This window comes from Carassius carassius, chromosome 21 (assembly GCF_963082965.1).
Source record: "Carassius carassius chromosome 21, fCarCar2.1, whole genome shotgun sequence".
Lineage (NCBI taxonomy): Eukaryota > Metazoa > Chordata > Actinopteri > Cypriniformes > Cyprinidae > Carassius > Carassius carassius.
In genome coordinates, this window is record NC_081775.1 from 18,500,912 (window position 1) to 18,513,775 (window position 12,864).

Sequence of the window (12,864 nt, forward strand, 5' to 3'; positions counted from 1 at the left end):
AACATAATGTGAGTGTTAACCTAAAATACGATTGTGAAATGCAGAAATATTCTTGAGGATAATCTCTAGACCTGCCAGCAAAACTGCTACATTTGTCCAACAACGGCTTAACCACCAGACATTTAATGCATCCTAATGCTCTAATACTGCCCCAACAAGCCACTTATCCTATTATGTGATATAAATCTTACTCTCGTACTCTTATTGGATCAGCTGATGTTAACACCACCCCTTTGGCTCAGTTATTTGGGTAACCTTCTAACAATCTGACTGTATTCCAGAATTTAGTGAGCTGGATTTTTTCTTGTATAGGTAGCAGACTTCTAAGACTGTCATGGAACCTCAAAAGTGAATCTGCATGCCACACAAATGAGACCCACTATTGATTTCAGTAGACTTTGGTGCTAAGGTAATGGCTCAGTGCTCTGACAAGCATATAAATGCATCACACAGAGAAATATTAGGCAAAATTAACTTTTCCTAACTTTTTTATCAATACTTTCCCTTACTTTTTAAACTGACATGTGTCTTGCTTCATTTGCTGCTTTGATTATATGTTCTTTATTGCAGTGAGTGCTTTCTGGGATTCTTCATGAATGAATGAGGCCTTAGGATTTGACCAAAATGCTAATTTTTTAGGAGATGACATTCTCCTAAAACATTTGGTGAATCAGTGCGTTTATGTAAAAAAAATATCAATATTTAAAACTTTATAAACCGTAATCTCTAGCTTTCGCTGATGTTCACAACAGAACCAGAGATGCTAATAAAGATCGTTTCATTTTAAGACTGTAGTATGAATGTGTGTAGCATGTATATAATCTGGATTAAACTGTAGTTCATCCAAGTTTTTCCTACTATTTCGTATTACTTTGTTTACATACCATTTTTTATTGTATAGTGGTGGAGTATTTTACAGATGCAGCCTTTGTGTTATAAGCTCACTATCAGAGTAACTATCTCCCTCTTTCTTTCCTCCTCCTCCTCTTTGACACCCCATTATAGTGTGATTTCCACCATCAGTTGCATTTCGCCCTTCCCGGTCTAGTTTCACTTTCACATGAGGGGGGAAGAAGGTGTTAAATGCATTACAGTGTGCATTATATACAGTAATACTGCTTGCTTGCAGTATATACTAGAAAGAGGGTTCACTGTATCTTAGGCCCTTGTCTATGTCTGTGTGTGAGCTGGGGAGACAGGCCCAAACAACATGGCACCCTGAGGGTGCATTCTCTCCTTGTCCTCTTTCTTTCTGTCCTCTTTCTGTATTTTTCTCTCTCTTCCTTGCACTGATGCTATTGAGTCATAGATTAGGAATGAAGAGGAAGAATAATAGAGAGAGAAAATTTAAGAGTGAGGTGGAAAGGAATGAATGAACGTGAAAGTTTGAGAATGTGTTTAACCGCTAAGATTACCACTCAATTACATGTTTACAGTTGTGTTCTTTATGCCTTTGGCTGTCTATACCGCTCAGAAGAACTTCACTTAAGATCAAGGCTACAGAAACAAATACTTGTGTATGGGATGACCAAACTGGAAGAGTTAAAGAGCTGACCATTATAAAAACCCATATTTATTATAATTCAACATATTCAGACGGACCTGCTGTTTTAGTCAAATCTTCCTTGAGCGATCTCATGGAGATAACTAAAGGTCACTGTTCTGTTTTGGGAGTCCATGTAAACACCTTTCCCAGCACTTGTCCTTCAGAACAAGCTCACACCTGTCCAGGTGAACAGAGAGTGACAAAGAGAGGGGCCAAGGGTTTATGCTGATATATGTGCTAATATATGTGCTAATAATGTGTGACTGCATCATATAATTACTATTAATTAATAATATTGATAGTTCATCATCTAGCTGACTACGTCTTGTATTATTATTATTATTTTTATTTTTCTAAAATCCTGTCAAACGTGCACAAACTACTAGCTACTACTAAATATTGTAGAAACATAATTTTCTGTAAAGTTGCTTTGTAACGATTTGTATTGTAAAAAGCGCTATACAAATAAACTTGAATTGAATTGAATTGAATATATTGCACATCCACATGTGCTGTAAATGTTCCCATCAATCTTTCCTCACCTCGGAGCGCACATTTTATAAATCTCTTATTCTGCCCTTAGGATGGTTTACTGGTGACATGTTTTCCTCAGAATGTTCTGTGATAAGTACAGATGGGAACAGGGGTCACATGTGTGTAGTGACTTCTGAATGAAGCTATTTTGATACCTGCATTGTAAAAAATAAACATTTTGTAACTGCTATGTTTAGTGAGGCTATTGCAAATCCTTTTGACTGACTTTCTTTTGTGGAACACAAAAGAAGGTTGGAGAAGTGGCTTTTCTTCATACAGTGGATGTCAGTGGGCACTAAAAGTGGGCACCAATTTCAATTTGGTTAACAACATTTAAAAAAAAAAAATCTTTGTGTTCCACAGAAGAAAATTATGTATTTTTTGAACCACGAGAGAGGGTTTTCATGTTTGGCTCAACAATCCCTTGACCGCTCGTTGTTTTGTAAATGTAGAAATTTGAGGCCAGTAATTTGAATGAGCTGTATAATCTTATTCGGGATGAAATCATAAGGAATTCCAGTTATTTATTGTTTTCAGTAATGAATCTTTTGAATTTGAGTAAGAAATATTTGAAAAATTGTGCCAAATGCTTAATTAATTAATTTTTAATTTTTGATTCATTAATTTGTTTACTTTCATTCATTCATTTGTCACTTTAGTCATACTGTATGATTTTGATTCACTAAAAAGAGCTGCCCTAGCTATGTTTTATGCAAAATAATGCAGGGAATATTTTCAGAGTTAGTACAGTGTTCCATGTTCTTGTATTTATTTAAAAAAAACATTTATGAAAAAGAGCAGTTTCTCGATTCCCAACCATGCTTATACTTTCATAATGTTTGATAAAAGCCATTCTCTTATTTTCCTACAACCCGAATTCCGGAAAAGTTGGGACGTTTTTTAAATTTTAATAAAATGAAAACTAAAAGACTTTCAAATCACATGAGCCAATATTTTATTCACAATAGAACATAGATAACATAGCAAATGTTTAAACTGAGAAAGTTTACAATTTTATGCACAAAATGAGCTCATTTCAATTTTGATTTCTGCTACAGGTCTCAAAATAGTTGGGACGGGGCATGTTTACCATGGTGTAGCATCTCCTTTTCTTTTCAAAACAGTTTGAAGACGTCTGGGCATTGAGGCTATGAGTTGCTGGAGTTTTGCTGTTGGAATTAGGTCCCATTCTTGCCTTATATAGATTTCCAGCTGCTGAAGAGTTCGTGGTCGTCTTTGACGTATTTTTCGTTTAATGATGCGCCAAATGTTCTCTATAGGTGAAAGATCTGGACTGCAGGCAGGCCAGGTTAGCACCCGGACTCTTCTACGACGAAGCCATGCTGTTGTTATAGCTGCAGTATGTGGTTTTGCATTGTCCTGCTGAAATAAACAAGGCCTTCCCTGAAATAGACGTTGTTTGGAGGGAAGCATATGTTGCTCTAAAACCTTTATATACCTTTCAGCATTCACAGAGCCTTCCAAAACATGCAAGCTGCCCATACCGTATGCACTTATGCACCCCCATACCATCAGAGATGCTGGCTTTTGAACTGAACGCTGATAACATGCTGGAAGGTCTCCCTCCTCTTTAGCCCGGAGGACACGGCGTCCGTGATTTCCAACAAGAATGTCAAATTTGGACTCGTCTGACCATAAAACACTATTCCACTTTGAAATAGTCCATTTTAAATGAGCCTTGGCCCACAGGACACGACGGCGCTTCTGGACCATGTTCACACATGGCTTCCTTTTTGCATGATAGAGCTTTAGTTGGCATCTGCTGATGGCACGGCGGATTGTGTTTACCGACAGTGGTTTCTGAAAGTATTCCTGGGCCCATTTAGTAATGTCATTGACACAATCATGCCGATGAGTGATGCAGTGTCATCTGAGAGCCCGAAGACCATGGGCATCCAATAAAGGTCTCCGGCCTTGTCCCTTACGCACAGAGATTTCTCCAGTTTCTCTGAATCTTTTGATGATGTTATGCACTGTAGATGATGAGATTTGCAAAGCCTTTGCAATTTGACGTTCAGGAACATTGTTTTTAAAGTTTTCCACAATTTTTTTACGCAGTCTTTCACAGATTGGAGAGCCTCTGCCCATCTTTACTTCTGAGAGACTCTGCTTCTCTAAGACAAAGCTTTTATAGCTAATCATGTTACAGACCTGATATCAATTAACTTAATTAATCACTAGATGTTCTCCCAGCTGAATCTTTTCAAAACTGCTTGCTTTTTTAGCAATTTGTTGCCCCCGTGCCAACTTTTTTGAGACCTGTAGCAGGCATTAAATTTTAAATGAGCTAATTAAGTGGATAAAAGTGTAAAATTTCTCAGTTTAAACATTTGCTACGTTATCTATGTTCTATTGTGAATAAAATATTGGCTCATGTGATTTGAAATTCCTTTAGTTTTCATTTTATTAAAATTTAAAAAACGTCCCAACTTTTCCGGAATTCGGGTTGTACATTTTATTATGTATGCCTTATTTTTCTGAACATTTTATATTTTTCTCTCTGTTCTCCCTATTTCATTCTCCTTATTGCTTTCTCCCTCCTTCCGTAGAGACATCTGCCAAGTTACCTTCAACCAATCTCATGCCCACTGTGCTCTGTGGTCCTGTATGTCTGTGTTGAATGCCTGCGAACTAACAATTAATCACAAACCACATTTTAATTTCCTCCTTCCCCGTTGAGCAACACACACACAAACACACACACTGGGCTAAGCACATACCTGCACAAATACTCTTCCTTCCGCATAAACATAATCTCAGTGCACGCTCTCTGAGGTTTAGAATGGGCCGATGACTGGGTTCAGGGCCATGTAGCATGAAGGATATTTTCCATTTCTCTCTCTCAGTCTTTCTCACTGTTGCTGACAGGTGTGTTGCGGCTGTGAGATCTGGGTATGCCTTAATGTGTGTGTGTGTGGTGTGTCTCTTTACTAATTTGGCACATTGTGTGTTCTCTGTGGTTCACCGCTCAGCCAGGTAATGTTAGACAAGCATTAGCAACAGTCAAACAGATTTTTTTATTTTTTTTTAAGTGTGTGTATGCCATACTTAAAAGTCTTAGCCCCACCCTCAATTGTAAAACCAACCCTGAAATCTGATAGGCTGACAGGACCAATAAGAATTCTGATAATTTGTTAATGATTAGTCTTTTTTTTTTTATTCCTAAAAGTCTTTAGCACTACATTTAAATGATTTTTTTTTTCAGATTCTTTTGTCCAGGGCATAAGGGAAGTCGTGGCCTAATGGTTAGAGAGTTGGACTGGCAATCGAAAGGTTGTGAGTTTGAGTCTCGGGCCGGCAGGAATTGTAGGTGGGGGGAGTGCATGTACAGTTCTCTCTCCACCCTCAATACCACGACTTAGGTGCCCTTGAGCAAAGCACTAAACCCCCAACTGCTCCCCGGGCGCCGCAGCAAAAATGGCTGCCCACTGCTCCGGGTGTGTGTTCACTGCTCTGTGTTTGTGCACTTCGGATGGGTTAAATGCAGAGCACAAATTCTGAGTATGGGTCATCATACTTGGCTAAATGTCACGTCACTGTCACTTTTTTTCACTTTCACTTTTTTTTGGGGGGACAAAAACACATTAAAAACAGTTTTTTTTAGTAGTTAATATAAATAGAAATGTTTTAATATTATGTTTCATTTTAGTTTACTATATTATATTATATTATATTATATTATATTATATAAGAAAAGCCACCACATGGTAAAATTTTACCACAGTCTTTCCTGCGTGCTGCAGTAAATCACAATTTTTTGGAACTAAATAAGTGAATTTTGCCAAAATATTTTCAGAGATGATGGACAAGATTATATACAATAATAACTTAATGAAAACCTAATTTTGACCAAAAATTTACATTCAACCTATTTTTCGAATGTGCTGAATACTGTACTTCCCACCATGTTCAAGCGATTCAAGTTTTGTTGGATTCAGAGTGAATCTGAACTCTCAAATGAATGGTGAATCAAATGAATTTGATTCAGAGTCAAGCAGTTCAAAGGCAGGCTAAATGGACAATCCGTCATTGTGAAATCCCCCAGTCTCTCAACACTTCTTTTCTTCTTCTCCTTTTCTTTCAGTGGCTCTTTCTCTCCAGTGACTCAGTGTGTCCCTTTGTGTTAACTCCTAGAGACACAACATGAGCGTGTGTGGCCAAGGACAGTTCAGATGGAGCTCTTTGTTTTCGTCTGTGTGGCCACTTGGTCCTTGCACACCTCATTAGCTGTAACCACCGCTGGTTGCCACAGAAAATGTGTGTCAGTATGTAAGTGTTGTTCCATTCCCTGATCCTCTGAAATGAGCAGTTTTTGAGGGACTGAGAAAGGGTGGTTAAAAAATAGAGGCCAAGAAACTCTCCTAGAGCTCTGTGCCATTCTCTTCAAGTTCAAACCACAAAATAACATTGTCATGCACACACAAGCACACTGTAGATATTTGGCAGATTGTGAGTGTGTGTGTGTGTGTGTGTGTGTGTGTAAGAGCAGTTCCTTGAGGCCCTACCAATTCTTCAGCCACATGGCATTCACGGAAATTTAATATCCTGATGGTGCCTGATGCTGATGTGTCCTGAATTCTGCAATGTGTAGTTGCTTAAACTTTTATTAAAATATGAACTTGAGTGTGTGTGACTTTGTAGTCATACAATATGAATCGCATAACTTGTATTTACAATATTAACTGCTTATTGTAAATGTAGATAAATAAATGTAAATATATTTATTTATCAAATGATTAAAAAAATCACAATTAATAAAACCATACTAAATTATATAATATAATAATGCTGCATGTTCCTGGGGTTGGGGGTTATGTAAATTTCAGTGTTTGTGATGTCACTAACCCAGGAAGTAACTAGCTGTAGTCCCTTCAAGCTGTTTTTGTAGGCATTAAACATAATTTTAAGAGACAATATCTCCATTTGCATTGAACTTTCAGCGTCGTAACCTTGTTTATGCTCAAACAGCCACATTACACACTAACTAAAGATTAAAAATTGAAATCACAATCAACCACCTCTTTACTTAAAGCTGTAAATAGACAGTTATGTTGCTGTGTTATTACAAATATTTTATGTTTCCACTGTGTACTTTCTTGATATGCAGTGGTCACTTTGGTGTTTTATGCCTTCTGAATAAAGACTTTTAAAGAACGGCTTGACATAATTTAAGCTTGTAATAATGCTGTGATTTGGGACACAGAACATGAATTAAATTCTGCTGGGTCTGTTTTTGGGGCCTTTTTGCAGGCCAAAGATGTCTTGGTGGACCAAGAGATGGTACCCTGTTAAATATTGTGTTAAATTAAGTACATGCTTGACTTATAATAACATTTGCTTAGTACCATAGTAATGTAATATACTCTATATGTTGCTTATAACATTTTAATATGAGTTAAGTTACTTCCAAAAAATAACGACCTGCAGAAGTACTGTAGACCACCTCTGAACACCCCTGATCTAATAAATCTCATGCCTAATTATACAGACCTGTAAATAATCAACTTACTGTCACCTGCAACTGGAATCTATGGCAGCGTTCATTCCATTACCCAGAGTTCATTGCTGTCCCACATGTTCAATATTAAATGCTCAGTCATTTTTGTTTCCTCATTCACACACACACACACTGCAACCCCTAATGAAAGAGCCAGACAAACATCTGTTTTAACAATGAACAAGAGAAAAGATGGGGGAGAATAAAGAAAAGAGAAAGAAAGAGAATGAGGAAATAAAGTGAATCTGGTGTCAGTGGGCAAAAGGTTTGGAAAAGAAACATGTTTCACTGTTTAACAGACAGTGTGGGACTTGTATCGGTAAAAGACGTGGGTGAAAGAGGGAAAAAACTTTAACTAACTTACCTTCCATTTCATATATATGTGTGTGTGTGTGTGTGTGTGTGTGTGTGTGTGAGAGAGAGAGAGAGAGAGAGAGAGAGAGTGCAGGACTACACCAACGAGCAGCTGGCATCTGTCTAATGGCAAGCTTTTAATAGCTAATATGAACGTGTCTATGTGTGTGTGTGTGTGTGTGTGTGTGTGTGTGTGTGTGTGTGTGTGTGTAATCTTGAGAGTCTGTCTTCAAGAATAATGGTGTGCTTACTCTTCATTTTTATAAATGATATGGCACAGCACATCAAAGGGTTTGGGAACAGATCAAACAAAAGTGAGAGAGAGTGGTTTCAAAGTGGATGAAAAATGAGATGAATGATGAAAGAGAAGTTTCTTCTCTTGGTCACTTAATTTCTGCATAGTTTTAGAGGCTTTACCAAAACAAAAATTTGGTCATTTTTGAACACTGTTCACCAGACCAACCGCGTAATTGTTAAATAGTGTTTTTTAACAGCGGTTTTTACATCAAGTGGTGATCCTGCGTAGGCCCGCCAATAAGCAAACAGAACAACTTTGTAAACATGTAAAAGGCTGCAGATGTATCATGTGCTGTTTTTATAGTTTGACTGTTTGATTTGTCTCTTGAATTTGGATGGTTTCATGCTCTGAGCAGCAAACAAATTGTGGTCAACAAGTGTATTTATCATAATTGCATATGAAACAATATTTGATGTAATCTTGGTCATACAGTATTTACTTTTCTGTTTTCATAGTTTGGAGAATAACATGGTGTATGGCTAATTTAGATGGTTTGTACCAATTGGCAAAGGTATTTGCACCAAAATATCTGTCTTGATCCGATAGGTGACCTTTGATGTCAACAACATTAGAAATTATTCATTGTCCTAGGTTACTTATATGGTTAGTTGCATTGTAGTTACATTTTATTGCATTTTAGAATGTATCACTGTTGGCTGTGATCTCATGCTGTTTACTGGTTGCCAGTACTGTGTCATGTTGGTCTTTGATAGTAACAGAATGATTCACAAGTATAGTTTTATAGTTTGGTCATTTTGATGCAGTATATTAACTACAAATGTGACTAGGGTCACTTTAAAAATGAACAATGCAATCAGTATTGCCATAGGCCCATCTTGGTGTATTGGTGAATGGTAATGGCCTCAAAAATCCTGTGCACCTATTTGCATTTTATTATTTGCCCACCAGTAAAGGTCCACTGGTTTAGCAGATATGGCAAGAGTTCAGAAAAAGAGAAAGCAGTTTGAGCTATAAAAATCAGAAAGGGTGAATTCACAGATGGCAGGATGAAAGGAAGAAACAACAGATTGAGAACAGATTGGGCTGACTGTATGCAATTCCTTTCAGAGCTGTGAATGAGCTGTTTGTCTTTTGCATTATTGTAACTGATCTGATACAGATGTATGAGTGGTAAGAGAACAATTAGCAATTCAGCAGATGACAATATGTATGATGATGTCACTGTGATGTAAAAGGTCAGACACTGCTAGTCACACAAATGAGTGAAGCCAGTGAAATATCACACACAGATTTCACTTCCTCCATTCTGTCCCCTAATAAACCGAATTCCCATTTTTCCTCTTTCTTCGTTTTCTTCAGTCCACACTTCTCTTCGTGGGAAAAAAAAGAACAAAAAATATTGATGACTCATCTTGCACTTATCCAAAACAAAATTGTTTAAATATTTGTTACATTTGCATAGACGTATATACAGTACATTGTAAACGTCGAACATCATTGTGTATTGAATGTATACTTATCAAAATGTACACTTACTGATTCAGTTTCTCAGAATGTACCTTTTCAGATGTCCACTGCATGATTCAGAGAGTATCAGGAAAATGTGCTGATAGGTTTACCTTGATAATCATTAAAAGCACTAACAGAGTTTAGCTACAATTACCAAGGCCCTCACATGTGGCTTAAGCATGTGTGTGTGTGTGTGTGTGTGTGTGTGTGTGTCAGGGAAAAGCCCAGTGCTTTAAAGTCTCTCGATTACAGTGTCTGAAAAGAGGGAAGTCCCGATCTTTGAGCAATCTTCTGTAAAACAGCAAATGTGTGTCTTTATAACTGCCATAAAATCTGAGTAGAAATCACAGACAGACATCTGTACAATTATATTGCATGAATATGAAACTATGTCCTGAAAATTATTTTTTCTTTCCATTTCATTCTTACTGAACTATCCTCTCTGTTCACATTACACATCTCACATCTCACTATTTTCTCTTTAAATTAACTTTTTCTAACATGGATTTTGTGTTTTTTTATGTATAGTTCCGAACAACCAGCACACATCTGTTACAGAAAAAAAAAACAGACATTTAAGGGCATAAACTACTGGGTACTGTTAATGTGGCTGGTAAATTAAGAAATGGGCTTCAGACCAACTGAAAACACATAAATTAGCGAACTTGGAACTGAATAATGTGACTCAGTTTGATTAAATGTATTTTAAATGCCACTTCACATTTATCAACTAAAAGACTCCATTAGTTTTTATTCAATACATTTTTCTGTTTTCACGTTTTTGAGCAAATGGCACAATTAATGTTTTAACATTTGTTAAATCTCCAAATTCTAAATGTCTTTTGTATTGGCCTGTACATACTGATGTACGACTTACTGAAATCAAATATGAATTTTAGGATTTATTCTCTATATTTATATTCATACACACACACACACACACACACACAAAACATTTTGGTTCTGTAAGATTGTTTTTAAGGAAGTATCTTGCTCACAAAGGTTGCATTTATTTAATCAAAAATACAGTAAAAGCAGTGATATTGTGAATTACTATTATTATTTATAATAACTGTTTTGTATTTTATTATATATTAAAATATAATTTCTTGTGATGGCAAATCTGAATTTTTAGCAGCCATTACTCCAGTCTTCAGTATCCAATGATCTTTCAGAAATCATTCTAATATGCTGATTTTAGGGCTCAAGTAAAGTTTCTTAATAATTATCACTGTTGAAAACTTTGAACTTGAAAACTTGACTTTTTGGTGGAAATGATGAGACTATATATTTTTCAGGATTATTTGTAGAATAGAAAGTTCCAAGGAAAGACCTTTTATTTGAAATAGAAAGCTTGGAACAATATAAATGTCTTTACTGTCACTTTTAATCAATGTAGTGCAACCTTGCTGAATAAACGTAATTTATGTCAAAAAAAATAAAAATAATCTTACTGATCCTAAACTTTGGAATCTTAGTGTACCTGACTGTTCTGTTTTTTAAACGTTACAGTTTAATAGCTAACACATGGTTTTTGGAGTAATTCTTTCATTCTTTCAAGCTATTTGTTGTGGTGGCAGTGGTTATGGATGGCGACTTTAAGGCCTGACCTCACGGCATGATAAATAATAACAGACTTATACATTAAAACTGAGTGATGCATGCACATGCGCATAGATACACCGTTTCCAAAACACACGCACACACTCCAGCATGCTACAGCGGAACCTGCTTTTGCCAGAAACCGCTGTGTCCCTCTTCCACTCTTTTTCCACATTCTGATCTCTTCTGTCTCTCTCTCTCTCTCTCTCTCTCATCCTAACTGAGCCAGTAGTGATTGATAAACAGTTTTCAAGGACTCGGCCGCACTGATAGCAAATGTACCACAATGCTTGCAAAGACCTTGAGACGTGTGTATGTGTGTGTGAACACATTCATCAACTTGCTAATGCTCCATGGACCATCCCGTTGTTGTACTTTGTTGGCAGGTAACAAGTCAAATTCTTGCCCCGCATCAACACACACTATGCTTGTGCCCTGGCTGAGACTGTAGGATCAAAACAGGCGGAGCTACATGTCAAAGGTCATCCGGTGGGAACAATACTGATCAGACAGTCGGCGGTAAAGCAATACACACAGAATATAATAATGCATTCGGTATCTGAAGTGAGAGGGGGCTCAACTCCTCATTTTGAAACAACATCAGAATTCCACTGCGCTTTGTGTGTGCGGAAGACTTTGGCCGGAATGCCTGAATTCCACTCAGTCCATCAGGAATGCTGGCTGAAGCGAATAACAGAGAGAGACAGCGGGATCAAGTAGGGAACATTTTGATTTGATTCAGCTCTCTGACCGGAGGACAGGGTATTAAGTATCATTAATTATCATAATCATCAAGAGGTCTGCAGAAATTACAAAATATACTACATCTCTGGTGTGCTATGCTATGGCTCCCTGTTCACTACTTCAACTGCAGTTGAGTTGTTTACATTTTAAATCTAATAAGTGCATTAATGAAGGAAGTAGATGGCCTGTTCTTATGATATAGTTGCAACAGTAAAAGGTATTACAAATATAAAAGCTCTTTATACTTAATAAGTACAGTCTTGAAGTGATTTATGATGCCACTGAATGTACTACAGTATGTGATCTTACCTACATTTCTCCACATCAATATTTCTTCAAATAACATTCACAACTGAATAAATTACAGTAGAAAGACTATGTAAACTTCTATTGTGTAAGAGATCAGTGACATAAAAGGCTGATTTTGAGTCATTCTATTATAAGCTAGACAAACTTACCCTAGCCTTCAGTTCGCAAACATCTGACTGGAAAAGCTTTTACATGAGATGGAAATCAAATGTTTATGAAATGATTAAATGGGTTTCATAATCTATTTATTCCCATAATGCAACAATGCAGATTGTTGTGGAAACAAGAATGAGCGGTCACAAGAAGCCACAAATTACCACACGTGTGAGAATGATATTCTATTTAATTAAGTTTTAGTGCCATATATATTGTTTATGAATTTATGAAATATTTTAAATTAAATCAGTTACCCACACATGCTTTAGTTGATGAAAACATAACATTATATATTGCGATTATTATTACATGTACTTACAGAAATTCATGTAC